This window comes from Accipiter gentilis, chromosome 12 (assembly GCF_929443795.1).
Source record: "Accipiter gentilis chromosome 12, bAccGen1.1, whole genome shotgun sequence".
In the NCBI taxonomy this organism is placed as follows: domain Eukaryota; kingdom Metazoa; phylum Chordata; class Aves; order Accipitriformes; family Accipitridae; genus Astur; species Astur gentilis.
In genome coordinates this window covers 20,711,181-20,726,576 of record NC_064891.1, presented here as the reverse complement: position 1 = coordinate 20,726,576, position 15,396 = coordinate 20,711,181, and the positions used below count along the sequence as shown (strand labels likewise).

Below are 15,396 nucleotides of genomic sequence, written 5' to 3'. Positions count from 1 at the left end.
GATACAGGATTTTTAGCAAGTTCATGATTTGAGAATAAATTTGCTAATATTTTTAGTCTGAAACAAATTGATCTGCATTTGTAACTTCTCAAAGGAAATAGTAAATATCTTTGTTGTTAAATGTGGAAATATTGGACTGTTAATTTTTCCCTGCACTGTTTTCTTTTCCTTTTTTTTTTTTTTTTTTTTTTTTAAAAAACATATGCCATTTCTTTCTTTATCCTATCTGAATTTTCTGTTTGGAAGAAAGAATCTATACTTGCCTGCCACTGAATTGTCATGGAGCTCATTACCTCCGACGAGACAAGCAGTGGCATGCAATAATTAAACTTACTTCCTGCTGGCAAGCGGGAAATCTTTCCAACCCATGCTTTTTGATTTGACCTTTGACTAAACACATTTCTTTTTGCTATATGGATGGTATTTCATCCCCTGGGTGCAGTGTGTTGCTTTATCCTGGATAAGGCAGTGATTTCTACAGCATTGTTTTCAAAACTATGTTTGCAAGAAAGAAAATGTGATCTTTTATATTGTTGAATGAAGAAAAAATTTTGCCTGTGCAAATCCTTGTTAGATGGCAGTAAAATCTGTTTTTTCTGCCTATGTGAATTAATTTCTATAATGGAATTTCATTATTAGTGCTTTTTAATGAAATTGTGTTGCTTTGTTTATACAATGTATTGTTTAATCATACAGGAATCTAAATCAGAGCTTTCTGGTGTAACCCACCATGTAAAGATAGCTCTTGGGAGGCTTCACAGAGACTCAGGAGTTAATTCATACTGAAATGAAGAGGAGTAATGCTTCTATTATAAGTTTTTCCTTAGTTACAAGTAAAAAAAAATCTGAGAACTTTAAAAAAAAAAAAAAAAAAAAAAAAAAAAGGCAAAAACCCAGAGTGAAATGTAGCCTAGTTACAGTATGACATGAGTTTGCTTTAGTGGTATCCAGTCATTGCCTGTGGGTAACTGGCATTTTCCTACAGCAATTTTTGCTTCTTTTATTTTTAGGTCATTTGAATACTTATGAATATGGGCACCCTATAGACCTAAATGTGTGAAAAACACTGCATGGGAACCAACAATACATGCTTACTCACACCGTCTTCATAACATTGTCCAGCTGGGTTTGGTCAGAGAAAAAAACAAGAGGAATGTCATTCCTCAGCCCGCTAGAGGCCGATCTCTGGGGACCTCTGGTTCTTTTTCCCTGCTCTGTTTTTGCAATTAGTTTTATATTAGTCGAATCAGTCTTAGTATAGTATGTCCCCATCCCTAGGCAAGAAAGTAATCTTCCCTTCGTTGATTTCTCACTTTGACCCTACTTTCTTTTTCTTTTTTTTAGTGAAGGTACTTGCCTGCCAGGGATAACAGAGAAGAACATGTGGGTTCGAGTCCCTCTGTAGCAGAGAAGGGAGGATTAAACAAGGGTCCCCCCCCAATCCTGAGGGTGTTAGCTCACCCAGCACTGATGGGAACACTGCACTGCTTGCAATTCTCCAGCCCCAGCTGAAAAAGACTTCTTTGCTGCTCAGTTTGTAAAAGAAAGACCCTGGCACCTTTCCCCTCTGGAGAACGGATGGAGGTATGTCCCTGAAAATCCCTGAGGAATATCCTACTTTTCCATGCCAGCTTTGCTTTCTGATTCCCGTAGGCATTTTCCTGGGGAGCGCAGGGTACAATGCGGACCCTGCTCAGAGCTACCGACTTCAGCTCAGGTTGCCTCCCCACACACTGACAAGAATCACCTGCTAGCGAAGGTCAGCTCTCTGTCATGTGGGAGCGTAAAGGCTGCGGAGTCTCTGGTCCATTCAGCACTGCTTACCAAGCACATCCCAAATAGACCTTTTGGGGGCATCTGTGGCATCAGGCTGTGGAAGGAGGTCTGGTGTCAGTGTGTTGTGCAGAGCAGTGAGCTGGTTCAAGAAGATCTCATTCAAGTTGGGAACAGTAAAATCCATCGTCAGCAGTTGTACTGCTTTTTCTTTGCCTTTCTGTCCTGCTGGCTTTCCTGAGCACCATGCAGCTGAAAATTTACAAGGCTGACAGGGTCTAGCTTTCACCTACTGTGGTATCGCTGCAAGGCCACGATGATAAATGGGGTGTTTTATCTTGGGGAAGTTAACTTTTGCAGCTAGACTTTGTTACCAACTTCTTTCTCCGTCACTGCATGCCAGGGCAAATTCCCCCCTGCTCATGTCCTCAAAGTTCTTGGAAGTATGTAGAGAAAGACTACGCACCCCTCCAGCTTCAGTGTAGGTCTGAGAATAGGCAAGAAAATAATCAAGGATGGAGCTGTGAAGGTTCTACCTCAAAGAAATATGGTATCATCTTCTTGGACTTATTTAATCAGAGGCTGGGGGTCTTTTTAGAAAAAAGTTTTCATTTTGTTTAAAATAAATAAGCTTAAGATTTCAACCTTAAATAATCCTTAAGATTTCTGCGCATGTTTTCCTACAGAACTGCATGGCTTTTGTCATTTTTCTAGGTGACAAGCCAAAGCATAAGGTCAGTGAGAATATTTTATGGTCATTGCTGTAACCCTGTTCACAAAGGCAGAAAGGCAGCTTGAAAAACACGATGGGTTAGGGCATTTCATTGGTTGATTCATGTAGAAATTTTCCTGTATTTAAACGATTCCAGCTAGTGTACAACTTTATTGCTTACAAAATAAATCCCAATTGACTTCCAAAGTGCTACTGGCATGGGGCACAGTTATTATTCCAATGCTCTTGGCTCAAACGTAATTTTTGCACCACCGGGGAATTTATATGTAACATTCTCTTAATACTCTTGACCTTCCAAAAACAACATGGGAAGATGGCAAACGACAGATACAGAATCTCCCATATATCAGAGATGATTCCTTAAAATCTGAGCCAAGGCCTGCCTTTCAGTGAACAGCAGGACAGAAATAAGCAGAAAAGCAGAATTTTGAAGAATTATAATGAGGCTCATGCTGCCCCAAATGCTGCTTTTTGTTGTTTTTCCCCAGTCTTTGTGCCACTGAGTGTTTCAGAATTGGCGTTTCCAAATCATTAAAACATAAAAGAAAACAGCAAATGCTGCTAACTATAGAGAGATTTGTGAAATGAGTCAGGATGGAATGCAAGAGCCTTTTAACTAAAGAAGGCATAGACATTTAAACATCCGTTGACAGTACAGGCAAGGTATTGGCGATGCAAAGAGGACATACCACCCCACTGACCTGTTTGAGCTGCTGCTAAACTTCAAGACTCACTCGTTGAAATATCTGAGCTGGATCATCAAAATGTTCTGCTCTTGATGAAGTCCCAGCATGTTTTCTCTCAATTTCTGACTTTCATGGCTATAGAGACTAGAAAAATGCATTACTGTGTCTAGAGGAAACTCCAGAAAAGCATTGTATGAACCCCAATTTTCACTATTTCTCAAAACTAGAACTAATTTTGAAGATTGAAGGTTGCCTTTCTGAGCAATATCTAAACACCTTAAAAATGCTAAAGTGCAGTAATAACATTAAAAGATTGTGAAAGGGAGGAAAGTTCACGTGAAGCAGTATCACTAAGAGTTCTCTTCTCATGGAAATTCTTGTCCAGTTTGGGGAAACTGCTGACATGAACAGCTGACAAGGTATTTAGCCAGTTTATATCTGATATGTTCCTTCTGTCAGGAAAAATTTTAACATTTGTTATTTTTAAGAATTGACAATACTGGACTGTATATAAGAGGACTGGGCATAACTCATAACTGTGCTTAAAAATGAAGTGGAAAATCCAACAGCCAGTAGTGTAAGATTGACTTGAAGGCATGTTTTTGTATACAAATAGAGTTTCCCACTTTCTCAAAATGTGTTCCAAAGCACATAAAAATGTATAACTTTGAACTTCAATCTGACTCTTAGGCAATAGAACTGAGTTAAAGTTGGCTAGTGGTATATCAGCACAAGATACTAAAAGAACCTGGTATACAGGACAGTGATGAATAATAGAATTCTGAGGAAAGTTAAGGATGACATGTCCAACTTGCAAACCTCTCCCCCTCAAAAAAAAAAGGAACAAAAAACCACCACCACCACCACCAAAATCTTTATTTGCAATGCTGCTATAGCTAACTATTATTTACAGAAGGACTTTAGAGGTTCTTTCTGTTGTGCTCTGGGTGGTTTTTTTTAAGTTAAAATCACTTTAAATTGAAGATCAGTGAGCCTTGCTTTAATATAAAAGAAGTTAGCTAACATGATAATTAAATTTAGTTTTAAATAATATAGTCCTGAGCTAGAGTGGCTTTTTAATGGAAAATAAAAGGGAGCTCAAAAGATCAGGAGTCAAAAATGTAAGAGAAAATAATCTTATGAGGAACACAAAATATATAATTGACCTCTGACAGATATTCAGTATTCAAAAACATATGGATTACCTGAATTTACTAAACACTTAAAAGGGATATAAATTCTCATGCTTCAGAGTTAAGCCCAATTTCTGATGAATGGAACAAAGAAAAGAAACTTCACTGTATATACCTGTCATTTCTTCATCACCCATAAGGTAATTTCTTGGGATTTTTCTCCAGTACTAACTTCTGTCAGGAGCAGATTGCTGGGGCTGATTCTGGCTGGTAAGTCAAGTTACACTTCTGCTGTTCAAGTAACTGCAAGGTGAAGTAGATACGGTGCAGAAACAGGTAAGATGGGAAAAGGAAACTGAAATAGTTCCCCCTTTGAGAGACTGGTTACAGCACCAGCATGTCTTTTAGGAAATCTTTGTATCCCTGCTGTCCTTCTAAGATGCCCTAATTCAGCCACTGGAAAGAAGACACATCCCAAGTGACCCATTAACAAAGAGAAGAATTGGGAGGTGCACACAGAAGAAAATAGGATCCCACAAGCCCTTTTTTGTGTGTGTGTGTGTGTGTGCTTTGTGCAGCATTCACATCAAAGGGAGTTTTGCTTTAGAGATATGTTTCTTGTTTCTATAAAACCTTCTTTGTAAGAATGCTAATAATCTTTCCATAGCAAGGAAATGGGGTTTTTTTTAAGCTTTAGCTAATGATCCAGTTTCTTCCAGCTCCATTCCAGTAAAGTTAGGCTTCTGAAGTCCCCAAGTGCAAAACCAGATAGATTGTAGTAAACTCTCTAACAGCAGACTCTCATTTCACTGGAGTTACAGGCAATACATTTTTATCCATACATCCAGCAGCAAAAGGCTTGATATGGTAATTTTTACCTCCTTTACTTCCTTTTTTTCCTCCTTCCTTTGTATTCATCTCAATGTATTTAAAGCAAGAGACACACGGCTGTGTATATGCATTCACACTGGAGAGCTGAAAAGCACATGTGCTACGCCCACCAGAGAAAACCAGAGACTAGGGCTGGCTTAGGATATATTCATGCTGGTCTATTTTATTAGGAACAGATGCTGAGAAGAGAACTGCTCTAGTGAGGACCAGTCAGGCTGCTCTCAGCAGGATGGTTTGCTGGATTGGGTTTGCTGTTACCACCATTTTTTTTAATTGCCTACCTGCCTTATAAAAGGCACCCACAGCTATCAGGGAGGGATCCCTTGTAGTCAGCTGAATAAGCACAGCTTCTAGATTTTAATGCGATTCCTTTCATAGCTTTCGATTTTCCTGTCAACTCAGAATTAATATTTTGGTAACACTTTCACATACTGTCTTCCAGAGGCTCATACCCATTTATTTTTTCAAAAGCTGCTGAGTCAAAACTCTAACAGATCTTTGGTTCCCTGGTGCCCAAGTTGCTCTTGAAAACTTTAAGCTGTAAGTTGTTACTTAAAAAAAATGCAAAGTTTATATGTGCAATTTTAACAAAAAAAAAAAAAAAAAGGTATTGAAGTTGCAAATTTTGACATTCATCCTGCTCAAAGAAGCAGGATTAAAACACAAATGGAAATGGGCCTAAGGTCTGTGTAAGCATTGCAATCAGAACAGGCAACTCTTTGTAATTCAATCACAGCTATGGTGCAGAAAATTTCATCTCAAGTAAGAATGGGAATATAGAAGACAGTAATTTTCTAATACCTCATGTAATACAGCAGCAGCCATGAAATGCATATCTGAGACTGCATAATCCGGGTATTAGCTAAAGAGACAATGGCAGTAAAGATTCTTTAATTCAAAAAGCCAAGTGCTCAAACTACAAAAAAACTGCTAAGAAAGTGCTACAAAAGATGAAGTGAACAAACTGCTGGCCATGAAATTATTCTCCCAGCAGGCTCGTCAGACAATTCCCAGCATGCCCTCCTGCCTCTTCTGGGAATGTTTTGACTAAATCTAACAAAATAATGGCTGCAGTCACCTCCTTTTACAGTCACTTGCGATACAAATTGGATGCAGTTTCAAGTCCTTGAAGGAATTGATGGTTCTCATCAGCAGTATTTGACTGTCAGATACAAACCACCTGGCAGACATGCAAACCTTTTGAAGGCAATTGGAAAAAACATCCATTTTTTTCTCAACCGAGAAATGCTCAGGGAGAAAGCGTGCTGAAATATGCACTTTTGATATGTTTCTTTTTAAGAGGAAAGGGATTTTTTTTAATACCATTTTACGTTATTTTAGGAAACGGTATCAATGCTTTTGGAAACTTCTCAAGCAAATCACTCAGTTCACTTTTCCTTAGCATAGGCATCATTTTTGTCCTCATTAGGAATAAGCCAGAAGCTGTTTCAAGGCACTTGTCCATTCATTGCATCTTTTAATCCTAGTCATAAATATTTATTGTTATAAGAATTTGCTTCCAAAAATTAAACTCGAACTCAAAGCTTAATTACCACAGTTCTTTAACATGAAAAAGATTCTCAGCTTTAACACACCTTGGTGACACTTGAACTGCTAATATAAATGTTTCTTTCAACTTCTCTGTGACAAACCCAGAAAGCAACCTAGAGCCAGAGCTTCACAGTTAATTAGGTCTTTCACACCCATTGGCCTCACAGCACAGTTTTGATAACTATAGACATGTTTTATGTCAAAGTAGCACATAACAATGGCAGCAATTCTAGCAACTTGTAGGTTTTCACTGTAGAAAAAGCTGTAACACCTCCCAGAAGAATAACAGTATGATAAAGTTGCAAGGTGAGGTGTGATTTCTCTGTGTCTTTTTGTACACTATCAGACATAAGCATAAAGCAGTCTTCCAACTCCTTTAGGTCATAAGAACTTGAAAAAAATAATCAGTTGCCCTCCTCGATGTGCAGAAGTCTGTTAGTCTCCACTAATAATTAGCAGCATTTCACACAGCTCTTAGATTTTCTGGATTTGAATGAGGAACATCTTAGAAATTTGCTTTTGCTGTCAGACATGAGCTTCAGAGCACCTCGCCTTCATTGTCTCAAACACAAGGCTACGTGCCTATCTACTAGTGGGAGAGGAGAAGGCACCAGCTGGAATATCTGAGTAAGATCGTGGTGGTCAAGATGGAAAGTTGATCTATAGTCACAAGCAACCTGCAAGGCTACACTAGGCATCCCTGAGACTTCAGGGCAGAACCAGTAGGACATCCCATTTAGGTTTGGAGGGCTGCAGCAAGAGGCTTTAGCCTCACATGGGTCACAGCATCTCATTTCAGCAAGGCATATAACTTGAAAGTTCTTGTAAGGACAAAATAAGTCAGCCAGAATGAAAGCCCTGGGGTGTTCCTCCTACTGCATTCCCAAAGGGCAGTAAGAGTGTGTTTGGTGACTGCGCATCCAGCACTGGCAATGAGTCCACTCCTCTGCCAGCCCAGGCAAGAGGCCCTGGCCTCCCTGTTCTAGGTAGTCCTAGGTAGGGAGGGAGCTATCCTTCTAGAAATATTTGCTTGTGAAAAGATTAGGAAGTGGAAAATACTATCTTTAAAAATCTCTTTAGATCACTGAATCCTCATAAAGCAGACCATTTTAGTTTTGTTCTCTATTTTTTTTCCTTGTCTCTTCATGGTTTACAAGCTTAGGATAGCTGAAGAACCCTTTGGAGAAAGCTGTTTTCACTGGTGACAATTCAAAATGTTAGACTTATTCAAAACATGACATTTGCATGTCTAAGTGGGTAGATCAGTTTCAGTGTGTGAGTTAGAAAATCTGCTCTTATCTGTCGCTGAGTTTATAGAAATGCATCTTCTTGGAACAGGCTTCTCTTTTAAGATCCTTACCCACAAACTTCACCATCTCAAGTTACAGAATCAATACTGTGTTGACACAGTTTACCATGTTTTTTACAGTCTTTAGGGTAATATTTATGTTGGATAATGGATGATTTGCTCCAGATTTCATTGTAAAATCAAGTTAACGACAGGGTCATCCAGAACATTTCTACTACTTCAAGAATTGCAAATATTCTTTCTATACTAACACGCAAATAGAAATATGTTCCCTACCCTTCAAGAAGCTAAACTCCATGTTAGATAACTGGCAATTTCCTGCATCTTCCAGAGACGTTCCATATGTTCTTCAGTCCTCAAGAGATCTGTTTCTCCTTTGTCTGGCCTGCCCCACCACCTTTTCCTGGGCACATCTGCTATGTAAGGGTTGCTTCTCTCTCCAGTGGTGCCTCTCATTCTAGATCTAAGAGAGCCAGCCCTGAGACCAAATTAATTAACTTGAGCATATAGCTGCAATGTTTCCCAGATCTCCTGCCTCCTGCTTGCAGGAGCACAGGTCCTGTAGGACTTGCCTGCATGTCATGGTCAGAGCTAGTACCACTGTGCCACAGTCCCAGGCTTTTTGCTGTCCCCAAAAAAGGACATTTTACTATTCCCACTGAATTCAGTAGAGCCAGGATTTGGCAGCTGCTCCTCCTGCTCAATCCCCACAAACTTGTGTCTGTAGGTGTATGCATCATGGGTTCAGGCTGGACAATTTCTTCTGTCAGGATGGCCAGGAGCGCAGGTTACAGTGGCGATGAAGGGTGCGAGAAGACAAGTCCTCACTGTCTTCCTCGCAATCACAGGGACCCAGCACCGCTCTGTCTCTGCAAGCTGCAGCTGAAGGCAGAGCCAATCCCTCCATCTTTCCATCCTTACAGTCATTCCTCTCAGGTCCCGAAGGCATTGACCCACTGTTCTGTCTGAAAACTTCTAGTTTAAGATGTGGTCTGAGAAAAAAGAGCATTCCTTTTCTTTGGGGTATATATTTCCCCCTGCACATCTCATTACAGCCTGGTCTGTTTAAACATCAAAAGTGCTTGTGTAAATATATACAACGAGGCTAAGTGATTAGAATAATCTAATGCAAATTTCAAAGACTCTGAGCAGATCTGAGAAATCAACACTGTCATAAGTTTTATTTCCACAGCATGAATGGAAATAATGTAACTAAAATACAGGTTTTACTTCAAAGAAAAGCAGTGCTGAAATTCTAATAAGAAAGAGAATTGCTCGAAGGTGGGGAGGGGAACATGGCAGATGGGGGAAATACTCTTTCCCCAGTTGTAGGTGCATTTTATTTGTTCATAAATACCTTAAAAAAATGAAATAACATCTCCACGAGCAAAGAGGCACTCTTCTCCATTAACTTTTGCCATATCCTATTTTCACACATCCTCATTCATCCCCTGAGCCTGATTTCAACTTCACAGGCAGTACCTCCCCGGGCCATCGCCCTGGGGGGCCATCACCTCCATGGGTGAGGGTGTCTGCAGCCACCACAACCGCTGAGGGTGAAAGACATCTAAAGACATCCCAGGGAAGCGAAGCGGTTCGCCAGGCAGCACCCTGGCCTCAGCCACGGGTTTTCCAGAGGCAAGGATCCCCGTTCAGCAACAGGAAACCTAGCAGAAAAGCAAAATACAGTGCACAGATTACCTGGAGACGAGAAAGGGCCGTGGTGGCTAAGCCCCTACAGGGCGCCACGAATCTGATAGCTGCAGTTCTTGAAGTGTTTTTGGTCCATCCCGTCCCCCTCACGTCCCAGTGTGCTTCACCGCTGAAGGGGATGGCAGGAAAGGGAGTTAAGGTGTAGAGGCACCGTGTCTCCCGTCTGATGGGGACATGAGGGACCCTCGTTAAAACATCCACTTCAGATTCAAACTTTCATGAGGCTGCACAGCTTTGCCTGCCAGCAGCGAGGAGCGAGTTGAAAAAAAAAGGCTCCTGGGCTGCGGAGCTGTCAGAGCAGAAGCATCTGCCTTCCCGGGAGGAAAGCGTGGTGCAGAGCAGATGGAGCATCTGGTCCCTGAGCTGGGGCTGAGTCTCCCACCTCCTTTCCCTCCCCATTATCCACTGAGACCCAGGGCAGCTCCACAGCCCAAAGTGCTCATTTCCTCCATCCTCATCACTTCCACCCGAAGTGCGGCAGGCACCTCATCAGGGAGCTGACGGAGAGGTGGCACGCCAAGGCTAGGAGTATGTCTTTTTTTAATTCCGAGGGCAGGCATTTTCATGAGAAAAAAGGTACATTTTTTCAGATCAATAATAGGTGAACAGTTCAGAAATAAAAGCCTTTCCCTCAGAAATTCAAATCATCTGGACTGCTGTCACATATGCAGGGTTTTAATGATCTTAAAGCACTGTCTTTTTGCTGTCTGCAAAGGAACCAGAGCTTGACCTGTGAAGGACAATTTCATTTCAAGTGACCTGGGCAAGCAATAAAAATGCAAAGACAAAACAGAAAGAAATATTTATTTGAACACTCCTGGTACTATTTTTATTTGCATCATAGAGATCATCGACCAGTTCTGTATGATCTTTCCACTCCCTAGAAATTGCGATGTTCCACTGTAGCAAATGCACAGAGCTTAAGGTCAATGTCGAGTCATAAAACAGCTACAAGAACAACTTAAGCATTTGCAATTATGGGCAAAACAAACAAAAAAAAAAAGGTACTTTGTACACCATCTGGAATTCTATTCACTCTGTACACAGTGTTAATAAAATACAGATGCAACTCAGGCCAGTGGTAATCGAAAGTCATTAACATCAGAAGCTGTTCAGTGGCCTGTATGAATTGTATTTTGTTGGTTTTAGCCCAGTGCCCATTAGACAGACATCTACATTACAGCCAGAGCCTTTGTGACATTGGCAAGGACCAAGGGCTGTAACGCATTTTCTCACTGAATTCCCCTTTTGGAAGCAGAGCTAATCACTTTTGGACACCATGGGGTCCCTTCTCCCCGGCACCGCTCTTGCTCATAGCATTCATGGTCTCCAAGGGCAGAACATCCATCTGCAGGGCTGCAGGGTAAATAATAAAACACAAATATGCATGGGCCAACTGAGAAAGCCGTGACTGATGTAAGCGCAGCAAGTAAAAACTATCAGGGTGTCTTGTTTTACGCAGAGAGGAGTGGTACCTCTTCAGCGCCTGCCCATCCAGAATCAGTCCCGTGTGCCGACTGCAGTCAAAGGCATTGCTGCAGACGAAAGATACGGCGTGCCTGCAAAGCAGCTCTCTGGGTGCACGACATCCAGCACGGTCAGGGCTTTCCTAGCTAATAGAACTCAAGCAAAACATTTGTAAGCACACCTCTCTTCTCTGCCATGCAACTTCTCCCTAACCTGGCTGTGATTTTTCTCCATGGGAGACTGCTAAATTCAGAGCTTAACTCTGAGGCAGCATCTCCCATAGCACTCTATCTGGTTTGTCCCGCTCTCTATAAACCAGCCCTTGCTTGCATTTGGCATGTGGGAGACCTCAGTTTCCAGTCCACGTTTTGCAGGATCACCCTTTCTGGGAAACACAGTCATTCACTGCCAGCAGAGCATGCCTTAGCCGTCCGCTCAGCCCAGCTTTCAAGCCTCATTGGATCCATATGCTTCCAATGATCAGAGTGATATTTCTCCTAGTTTCTGCATGGGTATGACTTGTGGCTATCTCATCCATGCAACGATGGCCATATGCTCTTGGGTACCAGCAGCGGCAAGAGAGAAAAGATCATGATCTTCAGAGAACCATGTCTGTCATTAGCACAGCTGCCACTGTAACAGTACAGGGCCGGTGAGATTCGAGTTTTCCTGTTAAGACTTGCTATTCTATGCTATGATGTGACCTTTTGCACTCAGATTTGTCATGCACCTCACAGGTTGGAAATCATATCCTGAGCCATTAAATCCCTCAGTCCTATCTCAAATAATATGCTTTGTAGAAAAATTTCTTGAAGGCATTTCCGTGAAAATACAAGTAAATTTGTTTTTTTAAGGCTGTAAGGGTCTGGAAATATGTATTTGTTCACTGAGATGCTTTAAAAAGAGTACAAAGCTTAGCAAGTGAAAATAAAATAGGTCTGATTTAGACAGTAATACAGTAAAAAGGCTGTGGAGAAAAAATGCAAACAAACATTTTATATATGTTTATGCACGTTAACTCTCTAAGTGATTATACAGTCTCTAACATCTAGATTTTCATGGGGTTTTGTAATACTTCAAAGGAATATAGCTGCACATAGGCAAGTATACGTTTCATTTCTCTCATTTCAGTAGCAGCAAATGCATATTTTTGCCTTCAGAAGCTGCCTCTTCTGTCAGTTGTACTTACATTTTTGTCTGCTTTTATGCTGATAAAATTCCACTGACGTCAGCTATAGCAAACCTTCGTGCTTGATAAATCTGTGAGCAAGAAGAGAATCAGGGTCATACCAAACAAATAAATATCAATCATCAAGGAATAAGTGGGGTTTTTAAGCCTGCTCAGAAGAAAGGTAAGTGGAATAGCCTTTTTATAACTCTTCCTCCATGCTCAAAGGTAATATGTGGATGGGTTTAGCTAAATAAAAGCTTTTATTTTGCCTTCTTTTTTCCTTGTGTGCTCTCAGAGGAAATGGTATTGAAGAAGCTAAAGCCACTGACATTTTGGTGTTGTGAAAGAGTGAGAATGTAAGCTAGAAATTAATGGAAATGCTCCCCTAAGTATATGATCCATTAAGTTGTTTTGCAATGCTGAGAAGTGAAGCACAGAGTATTTTGTTAAAGTCAATATCCCATGGGGATGAAAGCAAGATTAGGATCTTTCACTGCAACAGGCCAAGCCCTGCCAGTGAGCACGGAGGTATAAATCCAGAATACCTCCAGTTTAGTTAATGGAATCACCCTGAATTCACACTGATGCTGCCGAGGACTAACCCAGGGCCTGCATCCCGAGTTTGGAAGTCTCCGGACCGGTGTGCCCAATGCTCTGAACCAGCTGGCGGCAGCTCGCTGGCCGGTGTGCAGAGACCTTTAGCCAGATGTGTGGATACAGGAGCAAGGCAGGACATCACGGACTCCTCCTGCCCGCTCCCAAGTGTGGGATACCTTGTTCAGTGCTAGGATTTACTCTAGTTTTCTGAGTGACTTCTGTTTTGTTCTGACTGCACGCAGTTGCTTACCCTTTCAAGAAAATAAGACAGCCATTCAGTGGAGAAAGGAGGTTGCATTATTATTATTCTGCAACAGCGTTTATAAAATTCAGTCATTAACGCTTCGCCCACAGCTCTAGCACCGAAGGACGGCGTTTCATTCTGTCCTGGCAGAACAGATCAATTACCAGTTTTCACCGGTATGTATCTTGACGTGCTGCTGCCTTTTTTCCTACAACTACTGACTACCTTGACACCTTAGTTGCATGGCTCAGCAGTTTCTGCTCGCTCTGCCAGGCATTTAGCTATTCAGTTGGTGTTCCAGCATATTTTCTTCTGCTTTGCCTACAGACCTGAAGGGCAGGAAAAGGCCCTCCCAGGCTTGGCCTGAGAAGGGTCTGAACTGGTGTTTTCAGGGGTGCTCAGCTACAGCAGGTTTTCCTTTCAAACTCAGCTCAAAGGGTGAAATAAAGAAGAATAACTCTCTGGGGGATTTCTTTACATTGCATACCTGAAAAATGAGTAAGAAGAGAAACGAGGCATTAAAAAAGTGCCGGCTTCAGAAAGTTGTTGGTGCTGACAGAATGTGGCTGATCAATGGTGTTTTGCTGCTACAAGGGGAGCTTTAACTGAAGCTGTTTCCCCTTGGTCTGCTGCCAGGAACAGCAGCAGAGGTCTCTGAGGAGCTTCAGGAGGGAAGGCAAAGGAGCCTGGAGGAATTCCTTTGTGGCAGTGCCTACAGACCAGGAGAAACCTCTCAGCCATGTACATTTTTTACAGCCAAAAGCTTAGTAAACATTAAAAGCGGGCAGTACGCTGTTGAAAAGAAAGGCAATTTGATCCTCAAATACCCTTTTTATAGTATTCTGTTTTCAGGTTTCCTGAAATGGCAGGGGAGATGAAACACATCTGAAGACAGGTATGTCTCCATCTTTCCCTCTGCATTTGGCATACTGGGATCTAAAAAGCAGCAGAATTACAAAGCCGCGGTTGCTCAGAGTAAGGGCTGTCTCCCCATTGTCAGTTCCAGAAAAGATAAGACCTCAGCTGGAGTTTTGCCCTAGCGAGAGGTCTCACCCAAGCACAGCAAGAAGTTTGTTTGTGAAGGTTAGCGTGCCTCGACCTGGGATTTCCCAGAAGACCCCCATGCTGGAGGTGCAGCAAGTCTGACGCTTCCAAAAACTGACATGTGCAATGCGCTCCCGGAGCGCAAATGTTTGGGTCCTGTGCAGCGAGGGTGATGCTCCTAGGGCGAAGCAAACTTGCTCTCCTCTCGTCCTGGGACCAAACGGCACGTGTGCAGTGAGTGCGAGCCTTGCTTGGGCTTTTTTAGGGGAGGTTTCAGCCTCTGCTGTGAATAGGTCAGGAAGGCACGGTGTCAGACTTGCGACATCAGGCCAGATGTTGAGAGACGATGCTGGCCCCGCTGCACACCGCAGTGCTTTAGGGGACCCCGGGGCCGGGGCCCAGGACTCTGCCGTCTCCTACGGACATACCCAAGGGAGATTCGACCCAGCCGGCTTGGGTGCTGCATTGCTGCTGAGGCACCTTGGGCTCAGGAAGCTGGCCTTGGGATGGGGGTTTTTTGCCAATTCACAGCTAAATCAGGTTCGTTTGCACAAGCTAAACCCACATGCATGAACCGCGCAGCTGATGTACTCCAGTTAGTACCTCTCAGGCAGTAAAGGAGTTGTGCTGAACTCTGGTCCTGCTGGTGTGACTGATGATCACGTTTAGTAAGTGCTAGAGTCAGGACCCCTGTCATTTCACAGACTTAAAGTAATTATTCTGTCTTTCCAGTTCTGCCACACACTTTTAGTAGCAATGATTTTTAATTTGTCTTCTGGAAATAAACCAGATGCTTTTAATAAACAAGCAGAACCCTTAGGTGCTGCATCTTTTTAACCAGACGATAGCGTGGCTAGAACCCATCCCTCAAGATGGTAACTTTTGCCTTATCTCTAAAGTAACACATTTGCCTGATCAATCAAATATAAAAATACGGTTCAAAACGGCTACATTTTGGTTTTCTGAAATTCACTACATCTTTAGACTGTTACTCTTCTCCCCTAAGCTGCAATATAATTTTAGATAATAACCTTCTCCTTCACCTTACAGTATAGTCCCATCAAGACCCCTTTGCTTTAAAACA

The 15,396-nt window shown here is 42.1% G+C and overlaps 1 long non-coding RNA gene across 1 annotated transcript in view; it reads left to right on the top strand.

Annotated features, from left to right (window-relative positions):
- The window catches only part of LOC126044676 (uncharacterized), a 50,584-nt gene extending 48,190 nt beyond the window's left edge, over positions 1-2,394 (top strand). Inside the window, exon 4 of the long non-coding RNA XR_007507754.1 lies at positions 1,345-2,394. This is a non-coding gene — a long non-coding RNA (uncharacterized LOC126044676). The remainder of the gene's footprint in view (positions 1-1,344) is intronic.
- The last annotated feature ends 13,002 nt before the right edge of the window (positions 2,395-15,396 follow it).